A 14,590-nucleotide genomic window follows, 5' to 3' on the forward strand; every position below is an offset into this window, starting at 1 on the left:
AGATGGGACGAGGCAGAAAAATAAGACTCCATGGACTAGATGGGCTGAAGGGACAGTTTCTGTGTTGTAGTGCAATATGATTCTATCACACATGCAATGGCCCAAAATAATAATAATATACTGGGGTTTAGTGCCAATCAAAACAATAATGCAACCTCTCCCAGTTCTGACTGTACGTGCACAGCAGAAGAAATTGTCAAAGAAAAATACCTTAGAGAAAACTGATCGTTTCAACAAAGAAGGCAATAATACAGAGGGCAAGGTAGGCAACTATTCACTTTAAATTATTGCAAAGAAGTCAACAAAGTATAGCTAGTTTTAAAAAAAACACATTAAAATGGCCAGTTCGTACTTGCACACTGACTTTGTATGGTCAAATTACAGGCTAGAGCCAGCACTTCCCCTGAAATCCTGAGGTTCATTACCAGATCTAATGTTTCATTTTAAATGAAGATGACATATCCCAGCAGTACTATCTTAACCACAATATATAAACGTAGCTGCTTCACATATTGATACTGAATACTAGGGTCTAGATTTTCAATTATCACCTCTCAGCAGCGAGTCTCTCTGAAGCTGACAGGTTCTTGGCAAATTCACAACTTATTTATGAACTCTGTGTTACAATTTCTTCATATATGGCTGACACTTTACAAATTATTTTTAAAATGCACACTTGCAGAGATACAGCGGTGCTCTGCTTGTTGGAGAGTTATGGTGGCGCTGCCTCCTCCCACCCCGCTAACACAAAAGCTATTTCCCTGTGTTCTTGACACAAGGCTTCAGACCTTTAAGTTCTCAAATAATTTTGATGTGAAATCTCTTCTTGTACAGTGACCTCATTCACACCATCTGCAATCAAGCAGAAGTGTCTTTGTCAGTTTTGTTGGCACTTTGCCTACACCATGCATTTTCTGTTTGATCTTCAATCTCTTACTCTCCCGTCTAGTGATTGCTTCTTTGTCCTGCTCCCTCTACTGGAGTCTGGGCCATACTGAATGCCAGAGTATCACTCAGCGGCCACTTTATTAGGGACCCCTGTTATCAGGTGGTCTTCTGCTGCGTCCTGCACTCGGAGATCCTTCTGCACACCACTGTTCTAACACACGCTTATCTGAGTTACTGTCACCTTCCTGTCAGTTTGAACTAATCCGGCCATTCTCCTCTGACCCTTTTTCATTAACAAGATGTTTTCCCCACGGAACTGCTGCTCACTAGAAGTTTTTGTTTTGTTTTTCGCACCATTCACTGTAAACTCTAGAGACTGTTGTGCATGAAAATCCCAGGAGATCAGCAGTTTCTGAGATACTCAAACCCTGCTCCCCACCTTACGGCACCAACAATTGTTCCACGGTCATCGTCACTTAAAGTACACATCTTCCCCATTCTGATATTTGACCAACTGAACCTCTTGAACATGCCTGCATGCTTTTTATACTTCGAGTTGCCTACAGATGATTTGATACGTGCATTAACAAGCAGGTGTATCTGATAAAATGATCACTGAGTGTATATTGTGCCCTTCACAGACTAAAGGAATGTTTACAGCCACTGAAGTACCACCAGTGTGGTGTAGACAATATGGCAACCAATGCATGCGCAGCAAGTTTTATTTCTTTGATGAAGTAGATATGGGTATCTGTTCATGAGAGAAAGCAGGGGAGAATGGACATGCCCTTTTCTCATTGTTACCATCAGGAAGGAGGTACAGAAGCATGAAGGCACACACTCAACAATTCAAGGACATCTTCTTCCCTTCTGGCATCCGATTTCTGAATGGACATTGAACCCATGAACACTACCTCGCTACATTATTATTTCTGTTTTTGCACTGCTAATTTAATTTAACTATTTGGTGTATATATGTGTGTGGGTGTATTATATATAGAGTTAAAAACTACACGTGGACTAAGATGTTAGCTGTCCTGTGCTATCACCAGTGGGATCATCAGTTGATCTGCCACCTGTCTCCAGGACTTTCGGCCCGCTTATGATCAAGACTCCCTCGAGGTGGTGGGCCAGCAGTGCTAAAGCACCACCTCCCACTGGTGACCTTAAAAACTTGGCATCTGCCTCTATCAGAGTTGTTGGTGGCTTCCATCCAACAGACAGTCTGCTCTTCAGGTGTCTATGCAACTACTGAAGGGTTTGCAAGATATGTATACACTGTCTGACTATCTGCCCCTCTGGACATATTTGGTCCACACCCATGCTGATCCTTTCTCTGCTGCCCCAGCTCCAGCCCTGCTGGTTGACTTGATCTCTCTTCTAGTAAAGCCAAGGTCACGCAGCCACTTCTGGAAAGTGAACGCAATAAACCCACAGCAGCGTACTCCGAACTCTCTCTATATGTATATAAAACAATATATATTTTATATATATATATATATATACAAAATTCACAATTTTTGTCTCTATTATTATCTATTGCATTGTACTGCAGCTGCACAGTCAAATTTCACAACCTGTGCCCGTGATATTAAAGCTGATTCTGTTGGCCTAGCATGTAATGCCCACCCCATGTCTGCATGCTTTCATGCATTGAGTTGCTGCCACATGACTGGCTGATGAGATATTTGCATTAATGAGCAAATATATAGTGGCCACTGAGTGCATTTCCCAAACTGATTAACCATCCACTGAATTCATGCCCAACCTAGTCACCGAACTCTATCTGGTTACTATCTGACCCTTGCCTTTGATTTTTCAGATGTTTACAATCAAAGCCATATAAATAACATGGAGATGAAATCATAATTGAAATGGCAGGCTAATGGAGACTATTCAGCCGATTGCACCTGTGTCTCTTCTGGCACTTACCTGCAGCCACGTAGTCCCATTTCCCTCGTAACTTCATGTTTTTTCTTTTCAAACTCTTATTTCAGCACCTATTAAATTATACCATAGCCTTGTTTTTTTTATTTTACGTGTGCTTCCCATGACTGCAATAACTCAATCTGCACATAATATAATTTCATTGTCGTCCAACAATGAATGTGTCAAAATTACATTTGATTTGCCATGGTGATAAAACCCAGAGTAGTATCATATTTTTTACTGTTCTTTTTTGTACATTCCATCCCTTAAACATCTAGGCACCTCCTGTCCAGATCTCTTATTACTTAGCATGGGCATCTTTTCCTGCCTCTTCTATGCGGAGTGATCTTATTCACATTCATTGACGCCAACAACCCATCTGCCTGCATTTTTTAGTCGGATATCTATCTAAATGTTCTGCTTCACCGGATTGATTCCTGGGATGGCAGGACTTTCATATGATGAAAGACTGGATCGACTAGGCTTATACTTGTTGGAATTTAGAAGATTGAGGGGGGATCTTATTGAAATGTATAAAATCCTAAAGGGATTGGACAGACTAGATGCAGGAAGATTGTTCCCAGTGTTGGGGAAGTTCAGAACGAGGGGTCACAGTTTGAGGATAAAGGGGAAGCCTTTTAGGACCGAGATTAGGAAAAACTTCTTCACACAGCGAGTGGTGAACCTGCGGAATTCTCTGCCACAGGAAACAGTTGAGGCCAGTTCATTGGCTATATTTAAGAGGGAGTTAGATATGGCCCTTGTGGCTAAAGGGATCGGGGGTACGGAGAGAAGGCAGGTACAGGGTTCTGAGTTGGATGATCATACTGAATGGCGGTGCAGGCTCGAAGGTCCGAATGGCCTACTCCTGTACCTATTTTCTATGTTTCTATGTTTCTTCCTCAAAGTTTGTTGCCTGGCAATTTTGGATCATCAGTAAACTTTCTTTTGTGAGAAATCCTCCAAATTATTTGTCATTATCTTCATTGCACCTCGCTGATGATCAGCGCTGGCAGACCTCAGGCATGTGTGCTTACCCACTGCTATATTCTCTCTGCATCCACGACTGTGTGGCGAGGCACAGCTCAACTGGCTTCTATAAATTTGCTGATGATACAGCCAGATCTTCAAATGGTGACGAGAGGGCGTACGGTACTGAGATAGATCAGCGAGTTGAGTGGTGTCACAGCAACAACCTTACACTCAGTGTCGGTAAGACCAAAGGACTGATTGTGGATTTCAGAAAGGGTAAGATGAAGGAACACACACCAGTCCTCTGTGAGGGATCAGAAGTGGAACAAGTGAGCAACTTCAGGTTTCTGGGTGTCAATATCTCTGAGGATCTATCCTGGACCCAACATATTGATGCAGCTACAAAGAAGGCACGACAGAGGCCATATTTCATTAGGAGTTTGAAGAGATTTGGTATGTCACTGAAGACACTCGCAAATGTCTACAGATCTACCTTGGATAGATTCTAACTGGCTGCATCACTGTCTGGCGTGGAGGGACTACTGCACAGGATCAAAATAAGCTGCAGAAAGTTGTAAACTTAGTCGGCTACATTATGGGCACTGGCTTCCATAGTATCCAGGACACTTTCAAGGAGTGATGCCTCAAAAAGGTGGCATCCATCCTTAAGGACCCCCATCATCCAGGTCATGCCCTCTTCTCATTGCTTCCATCAGGGAGAAGGTACAGGAGCCTGAAGACACACATAATGATTCAGGAACAGCTTCTTCCGCTCTGCCATCTGATTCCTGAATGGACATTGAACCCATGAACTCTACCCCATTACTTTTTTATTTCCTGCACTACCTATTTAATTTAACTAATGCATATATACAGATATATATTTACCGTAATTCAGGTTTTTCTGTTATGTATTGCATTACCTGTTGCCATAATAGTCATAGTCATAGTCATACTTTATTGATCCCAGGGGAAATTGTTTTTCATTACAGTTGCACCATAAATAATTAAATAATAATAAAACCATAAATAATTAAATAGTAATATATAAATTGTGCCAGGAAATAAGTCCAGGACCAGCCTATTGGCTCAGGGTGTCTGACCCTCCAAGGGAGGAGTTGTAAAGTTTGATGGCCACAGGCAGGAATGACTTCCTATGACGCTCTGTGTTGCATCTCGGTGGAATAAAGACAACAAATTTCATGAACTATGCCAGCGATATTAAACTTGATTCTGATTCTCTCAAATAGTCAAACATCCATAAAATGTCCAATTTGCCCTGAAGTTTCTGTCCTCCAATTTTTCCCCTAGAGCTTTAATTTTCCACATATTCTTTGCAAAGGTTTTGCAAAAACGTTGATAACATGTTCATCCCATTTACCTCCTCCCTCATCTCCATTCAGGACCCCAAACAATCCTCCAGGTGAGGCAACACTTCACCTGTGAATCTGCTGGGATCCACCATTGTATCTGATGCTCATGATGCATCCTTGGTGAGACTTGACATAAATTGGGGGACCACTTTGTCGAGCACTTCTGCTCCATCTGTAAAAGCGGAATTTCCCGGTGCCAACCATTTCAATTCCTATCCCCATTCCCATTCTGACATATCAGTCCATGTCCTTCTCTTCTGCCATGATAAGGTCACTCTCAGGGTGAAGGAGCAACATCTCATATTCGATCTAGGTAGCCTCCAACCTGATGGCATGAAAATTGATTTCTCATTCCGGTATTTCTTCTCTTTCTCCCCCCAACCCTTCTATTCCCCATTCTGTCCTCTTGCCTCTTCTCCTCACCTGCCTGTCACCTCTGCCTGGTGCCCTCCCCTTTCTCTCATGGTCCACTCTCCTCTCCTATCAGATTTCTTCTTCTCCAACCATGTGCCTTTTCCACCTATCACCTCCTAGCTTCTTACCCCCTCCCTCACCCACCTGGCGTCACCTATCACCTTCTCGCTAATCCTCCTCCCCTCCTCTCACCTTTTTATTCTGACATCTTCCCCTTTCTTTTCCAGTCCTGAGGAAGGATCTCGGCCCAAAACATTGCCTGCTTATGCATTTCCATGGACGCTCCCTGACGTGCTGAGTTCCTCCAGCATTTTGTGTGTGTTGTTTTGCTCTGGATTTCCAGCATCTGCAGAATCTTGTGTTTTGATTATTCTGGCTGCTTTACTGAAGCAGTGAGAAGTGTAGACTGAGTCTATGGAGGGGAGTTTTTTTAAGAGTTTATGCTTACTGAGAACAATGAAGAAGTTAATGCAGATGTAGTGATGGAATGTCACACAGAGCTAGTGAGGCTTGATATAGCAGCAGACATAGTTTCCACAACTGTTACCAGCTACTCAGTAGAGCTTGGGGTTCTAATTATGTGAGAAACCTCAAGTGTTTAATCAATGCTGGCTGCTTGATTACCTTAAGGAGCTGAGACAGGATTTCTTGGTGTTCTTTCCTGCAATTGATTGCAGTTTAATTTCAGTTTCTTTTTCCAGAAATAACTAATCTCAGTAAAAATCTGTTGCGCAAAGTTGTATGATTAATGGACCACAGTGGGTTTCCATCAGTTTGTTATGGTTAGTTGAGAAACTTGTACATAATTGCATTGTTTTCGAGGTCCTTGCAGATAATTTTACACATGTGCAACCTAAACTACTGCATTAATAATTTGTAAAATCTGTGCACAGTCAAACAGCAAATGACAAAAATGTTTTGTAGAGATAGTGATTGGTGGGCAATGTGTTAGGGCATATTGGGGGAAAGCAGGGTCAATGTAAGGTTCAATTCTCATAGTTTTTTTGTTTTGTTGGAATCACTCATTTGTAAAGAATATAAATTATTTTAACTAATTTTCATATTATTCCATACAGCTGGGAGGAGATTGCAATCTGTTCTGTGGACTTGTACTCAAAGAAAGTGATGAAAATATCATTGGAAGACTATCTTAAATACATAGCATTTTAAAGCAACTTTATGAAATCTTTGCTTTCTGCACACCTTAAATTCCAGTTAATAAAATACAGATTTATTTATCATATGTACAAGGAAATATACAGTGAAATGCATCATTTGCATTAACTTCCAACATTCCTGAGGCTATATGGGAGCAGCCCAAAGTGTCACTATGATTGATTTATTTTATTTGATCGTATTAATTATAGAGTAGGGGTAGGGGTTCCCAACCTGGGGTAAACATGCCCCTTTATTAACGCCTTTGGTCCATGGCATAATAATAATAAAAAAAGTTGAGAACCACTGTTGTAGATGGACCTTGAAGTTTAGGTACATGGTTCCCTGAAGTTGGACTTGTGGGTAGACAAGATGGTGAAGAATTCTTTTGCACACTGGACTTCATCACTCTGAGTATAGAAATACTCAATACAGAAATTGGGAGGTTATATTGCAATTGTACAAGACGTTGATGAGGCCACCCTTGAAGTGTTGTGTTCAGTTTTGGTCACCTTGCTATAGGAAAGGTGTTATTAAACTAGAAAGAGTGAAGAAAAGACTTACAAGAATATCCCCAAAGCTCAAGAGACTAATTTAGATCGTGAGAACACTCAGTCCTCTTTTATTGTCAATTAGAAATGCATACATGCATTAAGAAATGATACAATGTTTCTCTGGAGTCACAGAAAACAGGACAAACCAAAGACTAACACTGACAGAACCACATAATTATAACATATAGTTACAGTAGTGCAAAGCAATACCATAATTTGATGAAGAACAAACCATGGGCACGGTAAATAAAATCTCAAAAGTCCCCAAGTTGATCGACTCCCAAGTCCCCGATAGCAGGCGGCAAAAGGGAGAAACTCCCTGCCATAAACTTCCAGGCACTGTCAACTTGCCGATGCCTTGGAAGCAGCTGACCCCAGCTGACACTGAGTCCACCCGTCCGAAAACTTCGAGCTTCCGACCAGTCTCTCCGATACAACCTCCCCCAAGCGCCATCCTCTGCTGAGCGCCTTCAACCTCGCCCCGGCCGCTGAAACACACAAAGCCAAGGATTTCGGGGCCTTCTGCTCCGGAGATTCCGGTTGCCACACAGTAGCAGCGGCAGCGAAGTGGGCATTTCAGAAGTTTTCCAGATGTTCCTCCGTGCTCTCATGTCCGTCTCCATCAAAACAGAATTGTGCACGGTCCCCGACTTGACAGATAACAGACATTACCACCAAAGTGGCTGCGCACGCTGCCGTCGCGCCACCATCTTCTCCTCCTTAGAGAGGGAGGTTGAAAGGATAGGATTTTTTTTCATTGGAGCATTGGAAATGAAGAGGTGATCCTACAGAGGGGCATGAAATCGTGAAGACCATTGATAGGGTGAATGTACTTTCCCCCCGCTTTGAGGAATCAAGAACTAGAGGGCATCAGTTTAACGTGAGAGGGGAAAAGTTTCATAGAAATTTGAGGGGAACTTTTTTTTATGCAAAGGTTAGTATGTAAATGGAACGAGCTGTCGGAGTAAGTAGTTGCTGCAGGTAAAATAATAACGTCTAAAAGACATTTGGGGAAAATATGTGGGTAGGAAAAACTTAGAGTGATGTGGCACAAACACAGCAAATGGGACTAGTCTGGGTGGACACCTTGGTCAGCATGGAGCAGTAGGGCTGATTGGCCTGTTTCCATGTTGTATGACTCTAGGACTCTGAAACATAACCAGTTTGTAGGCTGTTTAAGACGACTTCCAAAATATTTGAGAGGATTTAGCTGAACATAAAAAATGATAAATGTATCCATGCATTCCAGTGTTCTGAATTCCAAGGTTTTCTCTTATTTTAAGAGTTCAGTATCAGCAGTAAAAGCACGCAGTGTGCTGTGTAAAACTGTGGGTACTGGCAGTGATCAGTGGCGTTGATCATAAAAGTTTGGTTCAATAGAAGTTGTTTTCTATTATCCCTTGTTGATATTGTCAAGGATTTTACTTAACCAGTTCAACTTTGACTCAGATTTCCTGCGTTGTGCAGTCAAAACATCTGACAGCTGTCTGTAGACTATGATAAAAAACAAATACAAAGTCATGTTGCTCAAAACTGTAGATGTTTGGATGACGATTGAAGCGTTGGCTGGATCAGAAAGGTTGTGTACAGGCTGAATCAAGGCAGCGTGGTTTGGGCCACAGAACGTATCGAAGTGATAGAACATGATGTCTGGATGATAATTTAAGCACCAGGCTGAATTGGAAAGGTCAGGTACAGGCCCCAGAGCAGTCAAAGCAACTGAACCTGATATTTGGACAATTTGTGTGCCAGGCCAGATTGAAGTAGTTAGGGTGTTGGGGCCCGAAGCAACAGATGGGCCAATTCAGTTGGCTGCCCTTCTCTGCACTGAACTAATGGTCTCTGGGCAGGACTGTCTTTGTGGACTTCTGTTTAGAATGCTAATTGCTTATGTTTATTGTTTGCATGCCGGCTGGTGGCGTAGTGGCATCAGCGCCGGACTTCGGAGCAAAGGCTCCCGAGTTCAAATCCAGCCGGCTCCCTTGCACGCTTTCCATCCATGCTGAGTTCAGCGTCGAGCTAGCAACTCGGGTTTGTAAAAATAAGAAAGCCTGCTAAAAAACCGTCGTCATGACGGCGTCCCAATGACTCCACTCGGAGTTAAGGGCTTTCTTCTAATTGTTTGCATGATTTGTTTTTTTTCTCTGTACATTGGGTGTTGGATAGTCTTTTCCTTTTAGTGGGTTCTTCTGGGCTTCTTGGTTTGGTGGCTGCCTGTTATGAGATGAATCTCAAGGTTGTATAATGTTTACAGTTTGATATTAAATGTACTTCGAACTTCAACTCTTTTGACAGCTCTGTTATTAGTTTACTTCATATATTTTTAACAAGAAGTATTGATCCAAAACCATGGGAATATTTTAGTTGGCTGATTATACCCGCCCAAGAAAGACTTGCAGGAACAGTGTTTATGTTCAAATATTTCGAGGCAAGATGATCCATGGCATTTTGTCTTCTGGCTCTGCAGCCTGAAGTTAACGAATGACACAGAGTTAGATTGAACAGAACTGCGTGAGCTCAACTGAATATGCCTGAACTGCTCCGATGATTTGGTGTTTTATATTTTGTGTTTTTCGCTTTTTTTTTTGGCAGTTTATATGATTTGTTCTTTTCTTTTTTTTGCATATTAGAGGTCTGATGTTTTTCTTTGAACAGGTTCCATGGTTTTCTTTGATTTGTAGCTGGCTGTAGGAAGGCAAATCTCAGGGTTGTATACTGCATACATACTTTGATAATAAATGTACTTTGAATCTTGGAACCTTCAGATGATCCTGGATGTCGTTTGCATATGTAACATGAAAACACTTCAGAAAGCTGTTGGTTGATTTTAGAAGGAAAACTTTGAAGACCTTCTCAAACAGAACTGACCTTGAAATGGGTGGAGCTGACCCCATTGTACAATGGACTATCCAATCCAACCCTGCAGACAAGCCTTGAAGGCCATTTATGAATTCAAACTTAACAGTCCTTATAAGCAGAAGGAAACTCTGTTGAAGTTGGAAACCATGGCAGAAAGAAACCATCTGGAAAGAGATGGTCAACTGTCAAGAATCCTCTGAGTGACCATGATCATGACAATCATCAAAAAGGGAGATGTCTAACTGGTAACTTCAGAGGGTTGCCTTCCTGACAGCCACAATGAAAGTCATTGTCAAGCACCTCATCAAATACCTCCTCCCATAGGCAAAGAGCTATTCCTGAACGGTGGTGTGGATTCGGGCTATCTAGAGAGACAGTGCACATAATTGGCAACTCTAAGTCAATTATGAAGTGGGATTGGTTCCTATTCATGACCTTCCTTGATCTCTCAAAATCCTTTGATACCATAAGTCAAAAGAGACAGCGGGGCATTTTGCTAAAATACGGCTCTCCAGAAATTAGTTTCCGTCCTTTGTCTACTTCGTGCTGGTATGTCAGCTGCAATCTCAACTAGTGGATTCAACAGAAACCCCATCACAATGTAGACAGTGTCATTGCCCACACCCTTCAGAATCTCCCTTTCTGCGATTGTCACGGTGAGCGCTGGCAACAATTGAAACCAGGAGCAGAGGAATGGGTTCAATTGTTGCCCACACTCTGTAGAAATGGATACAAGAGGTTATATATGGGAACTTCAGCAGAACATTGGTGGTACGACCGAGTGACAACGCAAGACCAATCATTCTGAACACAAGGATTCCATGATGAGTGCCAAACAAGAGCCGGCATTAAATAATCATAGAATGCAGAATACCCATGCCAGTCACAAATAACTAACCGGATTAATCAGAAGGCAAAGGGCTTAATGACTCTAATTGAGATAACAATTAGTAAATACAGGTGCTCGAGAAACCAGGAAGCCCAACTCTCTACAGCTCACTGCAGAGGCCTGCAGGGCTCATGACAATGAAGCTGGTCATTATATCCAGTATGCTTCCCGCTGGTGTGAAGTTAATCACATGGGAAACTGTTCAGTCCTGAAGAAGGGTCTCGGCATGAAATGTCGACTGTTAACTCTTTTCCGTAGATGCTGCCTGACCTGCTGGGTTCCTCCGGTATTTTGTCTGTGTTGCTTTGGATTTCCAGCACCTGCAGACTTCCTCGAGTTTGGGAACTGCTCACCTTTTCTTGCCTTTGCTTCAGAGCAAAGATTACTTCAACTTCAGCCATCGAACTGCAGTTTGCAGATGACACTTGTATATGTTTCAAGGTCAAACCCTAAATGATTGTGGGCTTGTTTGTTAACGTGCATGGGAGAATACAAGAGCTGCCTGGAAGGAGTTTGTAATCCTCCCTGTGACTGTGTGGGTTTTCTCTGGGTCCTCCCGCAGCCCACAGATGTGCTGGTTGGTACGTTAATTGGTCATTGAAAATTGGGAGTTTGCTGGGCAGTACAGATCGAAGGGCCTATTCTGCGTTGTATCTCAGCAAACAACAAATATGAAAGGACCTGGATGAGGAGACCAAGCTTAATGTGGCTACATTTAATGGTAATACTGAGCAGGATGTTTGTGTCTCTGTGTGTGTCTCGGTCTGTGGGACGGACAGTAGTTTTTGACAGACTCTGGATCACGGTAAATATTCTCTGATATTAGATTGAACCATTGAAATGTAAACTCATGCGCTTTTGTAGAAAAAGTGAAGAATTTTTAAAATAATGACAGTTTTAAAGATGTTGGTGTTAAAATAGAGTTTGATATCTTTGAATTTATTTATATCTTACATCTGTCCCACAACGTGAGGGAGTGAAGATCTTTGCATTATGACTCTGAAGCAATGTACAGACATGTGAATTTATAAGTCTAATGGCTTGTAGAAAGAAGCTGTCCCGTAGCCTGTTGGTCCTGGCTTTAATGCCGTGGTACCATTTGCCAGATGGAAGCAGTTTATGGTTGGGGCGACTGTATCCCCGATGATTTTCCAGGCCTTCTTTATACACCTGCTGCTGTAAATGTCCTCAGTGGAGGGAAGTTCACATCCACAGATGTGCTGGGCTGTCCGTACCACTCTCTGCAGTGCCTAGCGATCAAGGTTGGTGTAGTTCCTGTACCAGGCAATGATACAACCAGTCAGGATGCTGTCAATGGTGCCCCTGTAGAAGGTCTTGAGGATTTGGGGGCTCATGCCAAACTTCTTCTGTTACCTGTGGTGGAAGAGATGCTGTTGTGCTTTTTTTGCCACAAAGCCGGAGTGTACAGTCCAGCTGAGATCTTCGGTGATGTGTATACCAAGGAACTTGAAACTACTCACTCTCTCAACTGTAGACCCATTGATGTTGATCGGGCCGAGTCTGTTTCCATTCCTCCTGTAATCCACAGCTCTTTTGATTTTTGGACATTGAGGGGGAGGTTGCTATCTTGGCACCACTGTGTCAGGGTGTCGACCTCTCCTCTGTAGGCTGTCTCATAACCACTGGAAATAAGCCCGATCAAAGTCGTGTCATCTGCAAATTTGATCAGCAGATTGGAGCTGTGTGTGGCAGTACAGTTGTGGGTGTACTGCCACACACAGGGAGTAGAGAAGGGGACTCAGGACACAACTCTGTGGGCACCTGGGTTGAGGGTCAGAGGGGCAGACGTGAGGGAGCCCATCCTTACCACCTGTTGGTGATCCAATAGAAGGTCTAGGATCCAGCTGCACAAGGTGGGCTGCAGGCTGGGGTCCCTGAGCTTCCTATCAAGTCTGGAGGGAATTATGCTGCTGAATGCTGAACTGTAGTCCAGGAACAGCATTTTAACATGTGCATCCCTTCTCTCCAGGTGAGTAAGGATGGTGTGTAGCGCTGTGACATCATTGGTAGACTGCTGACTGAAAATGATCATGTAGGTAGAACAAGCAAAGCTACTCCCTGAACCACAGTGTGGATTCTGACCACCTAGACCAGGGGCTCCCAACCTTTTTTATGCCATGGATCAATACCATTGAGCAAGAGGCGTTTGGACCCCAGGTTGGGAACCCCTGATCTAGAGAGAAAATGCACAATGCATATCAGCAACTAGTAAAGCAGGCAAGGCCTTATTCCGAATGCGGGAGGAACTCAGCACATCAGGCAGCATCTGTGGAAAAGAATAAACATTTTAGGCCAAGACCCTTCTTCAGGTCCTGTGTGTGTTGCTTTGCATTTCCAGCTTCTGCATACTCTCTCATGTTTGTAAGGCCTTATTCCAAGAGGATTTGAATACAAAAGTGAATATGTCAATAAGCTATACAACACACTGATAAGGCAATACCTGGAATATCATTCACAGGTTTGGAGCGACATACTTATGATAGAGGGTATGCAACCTAGGTTCACTAGATTGATTTATGGAATCAGAGGTTTTTCCTAAGAGGAGAGGTGATTAGAGGCGATGTGGATACTGCTTTTCTACGACAGCATTTCATGTAAATGTGCTCAGTCGCTGGGAGAGCTTTCCCTGTGATGTACTGGGCAAATCAGTTCCTCTGTGTTCAGTGTTAGTAAACAATGTGCCGAGGTGTAGCTTAGTGGATGCATCAAGAAGCGAGGGAAATTTCTTTAAAGTACAGGAATTCTACTGTTAAATTTTCTGTAAATTCACTTTGTGAAACATTTGATTAAATTCTGCATTACACAGATATTACTAATTTCCTGTACGAGGAACTACTGTGGAAGACTGTCAGGAAATGCTATATATAACTGGATATACATTTCACTAGCTTAATTCATAAACTTCCTTGAAAAAATAAACACTTTGTTTATGCAGAATCAGTTAAGTATACAAAAGAAACATTCCTTTTTATAATTACTTTCAATTGTTTTATTTTTAGTAATAGCTATTATATATTGCATCTTTACAGAGATAATTTTCAAGATATTAGCCATTACCTTTCTGTTTCAGTGTAATGTAATTATTGTCATCCTATTAAATTTAACCTTTATTTTGAAGTTGGAAAAGGCCCATGTAGAACAAGGAAAAGATGCCTGTTGTACCATTCAGTAAATCTTGGGAGATCTGTTACCTCTTTTCTCAATCTCGCCATATTTCATGATTTCTTTAAAAAACCTTCTTATAGGTTATGGGGAGAAGGCCGGGGAATGGGGTTGAGGAAGGGAAAAAAAGGATCAGCCATGATTGAATGGAGGACCAGAATCGATAGGCCAAGTGGCCTAATTTTGCTATGTCTTATGGTCTAAAAATCTTTTGATCTTTGTCTTAAATATAACTGGTGATTGAGTCTGCTTGGGGAGAGAATTCCAAAGATTCAGCAATCTCCAGAATGAAGAAAGTTTTCATCTCCATGTGAAAATCCAATCTGAGTCCAACACTGTCAAAGGCATTTTTGCATTAAATTTTATTTATCAAT

General features: G+C 42.2%; 1 protein-coding gene across 3 annotated transcripts in view; it reads left to right on the forward strand.

Moving 5' to 3' along the window:
• Window positions 1–14,590, forward strand: part of LOC134351495 (leucine-rich repeat-containing G-protein coupled receptor 5-like) — a 177,300-nt gene that overhangs the window by 39,921 nt on the left and 122,789 nt on the right. Inside the window, exon 1 of one of the 3 annotated variants that reach the window (XM_063057718.1) lies at window positions 11,169–11,754. The exons of the other annotated variants lie outside the window; for them this stretch is intronic. The gene's annotated coding sequence lies outside the window, so the exon portion shown is untranslated. Of the gene's footprint in view, window positions 1–11,168; window positions 11,755–14,590 lie in introns of those variants that run through there. 3 annotated transcript variants of the gene reach the window in all.

This window comes from Mobula hypostoma, chromosome 9, assembly GCF_963921235.1.
Source record: "Mobula hypostoma chromosome 9, sMobHyp1.1, whole genome shotgun sequence".
NCBI lineage: Eukaryota > Metazoa > Chordata > Chondrichthyes > Myliobatiformes > Myliobatidae > Mobula > Mobula hypostoma.